The sequence below is a fragment of the Formica exsecta genome, unplaced genomic scaffold (assembly GCF_003651465.1).
Source record: "Formica exsecta isolate Colony F162 unplaced genomic scaffold, ASM365146v1 scaffold350, whole genome shotgun sequence".
Taxonomy (NCBI): Eukaryota; Metazoa; Arthropoda; class Insecta; order Hymenoptera; family Formicidae; genus Formica; species Formica exsecta.
In genome coordinates this window covers 147,550-150,167 of record NW_021850753.1, presented here as the reverse complement: position 1 = coordinate 150,167, position 2,618 = coordinate 147,550, and positions in this window count along the sequence as shown.

Below are 2,618 nucleotides of genomic sequence, written 5' to 3'. Positions count from 1 at the left end.
TTTTTTTTTTTTTTTTTTTTTTTTTTTTTTTTTTTTTTTTTTTTTTTTTTTGTTTTGTTTTAAAACTTTATATAGATTTTTGTGAAGCGAGTTCCACATAGAATATCTACTATATGTAGTAGAGTTTATTATGTACAGTATAACAAATGTAAACTGGGGGAAATCTATTTACAGCGCCATGAATGTTTGCTTTTGGGACAAATAGAATGACTTGTTTGGAACAGTTCTTTTCAAAATCCGTAGTTGATGGATAAAACACTGTGTATGTATCAAATAAACATGTTAGGATCGTAAATGGATCCTATATTGAAAAAAATCTCTCTACATTCGGATCGATAACTTTAAAGCGTTAAATTATTTATCGATCTTCTTTGTTCAAATATCGAATATGTACACAAAACAATTGTAAGATATATAAAAATTCATAATTACAGATCATCCTTTCAATTTAACATATAACACAACATCTGTATTTTAAAATTAAATAACAATAGAATATGCCATAAAATATATATAATAGTTGCATAATTAATCTTAATCTCAAATGATTAAGATTAATTACATTTTAATTAGATGCGTCCATTGCACGCAGGGATTTTGTATAAGTAGATTAACAACAAAATGCGATACTGAAGTTTGCTTTATCGTACAAGATATAATATAATACTTTACTGTAAAGCACCCTTGTTTTATTGCGTCCGAACAGCCGCGCACTTTTCGTGGCGGTGTAATGCGTCCTCTTTCCACTTATTCCCGCTCGTTTTTCTTATTCGTTATTGCTCCCCAGGTCGTGGCCGCGGAAATTGCATCGGTCCGAAACATCGCCCATGGCTGCCGCGCGCACGCCACAGGTCGGTGATAAAGGCTATCAGGTGAGCCGAAACATCCGACACATCGCGAAACATGTGTGTTGCGCGACTTCGGAAAAGCGCTGTCGATGCGAATTTAAATAGGGCTTACTGAATTCAAGTTTAATCGGACCGCGAGCATAAAAATAAACACGTTTGCTGAGTAAGTAGAATGAGTCAAAATTGCCTTGCAGAGCATAGGTGCGAGAAATTTTATTATACCAAAGGGATCTTCCAGGGAAAATCCAAAGAGATCGATTACATTGAAGCGATTTTCGCGTTTATATTATAAAATCTCCGATATGATAAACTTGACCATCTTGAAGTTAAAAATATTACATTTTGGCCATTTTGCACGCATACATCTGTAATACGATGCATATTCTTATATAGTTACTATTTATTTCAAATAAAAAGAAGTAAATGAAATAATTAAGAAAATAATTTCCGAATTTTTGCGATAAGTAATAATTTAAAAAATTAAAAGTAACACTCAAAAAAGTGGTATTGCAACTACAGCAAAAATTTCCTGGGTGCGCAAAATTAACTGAGGTACATAAATGATTAGCAAATACTGTGATATCGCATATGTTTCGCATTTAATCAATCTAAGTGACAGAAACAGAATTTATATCTGAACTGTTTGTGAAATTTAGAAAGAATGTTTTTCTGTGGCGCCTATCCATGTAAGGCCAATCATACTTGTTATAAAGTTTGGCTATGGTACACAGAAAAAATTAGCGGCAAGAAACAAATAAATATATAATCCTCACATCTAACATATTTGTATAACGCGCCCAATCTATCTAGCTCTTTTAAACAATTTCTCTCAATTTTTCGATGCTGCAGTTATAATTGGCAGTTATATTTCTCACAAAGAGTGTTCTAGCTGTAGTATCGAAACTCATATTTATCCAATGCAGTGATTAACATTTGGCAATGGGACCTAAATTTTCTAGAAGATATTATTAGAATATTGCTGCTATAAATTCTATATGTAACAGACAATATTCTAACAGATACAAAAAATAGCGATAAATTTTTGTTGTGACACCTAGAAATCTACCTATATCAGCAAGACATTTTTTTGAGTGTGCAATTAAATGTGCTTTTATTTAAAAAAATAAATAAAAATCTTTAATCAATATGTAATTAAAAACTGCAATTAAGAGTATTTGCGAAAGTTATAAAATATAAAACATTTTTCATAGAATATAACAAATAAATTTAGAACTTTTATATAATTACACATTTTTTCTTAATAACAAGTTCATTAATTAAGTAAATGAATAATATGGTACATAAATGTGTAATATTTACATTCTTTTATGAAATATGTATTCTGAGGAACGTGGAGAAAGCGGCTATGCATTATATTATAGTAAGACAGTAAATGCACTATTTTAACGTTGCATCTAATCGACAGACAAATGGATTGGCACGAAGCGAAAATTATAATCTCGATAAGTAGAATATGCTTATAGAAACTTATAGCTAGTCATAGCTAGTCATAGCAAAGTGTAACAGCGTGCAATTTTGACTATGAGACTATAAGTTGTTCCCCGCATTGATTCATTAACTTTAATGATCCGTACGATTTGTTTTCTCTTAGGGTTGTTTCACTTCCACGATCTGGCATTTGGAGCACGAAAGTACTTGAATAATGGAAACGTACCGAGAACACGCTACACGAAGCATTGTCAACGCACCACCTGTCGCTACAAGTGCGATTGATCTACGCCCAGCTGATATAGACACGAATATGCTGAC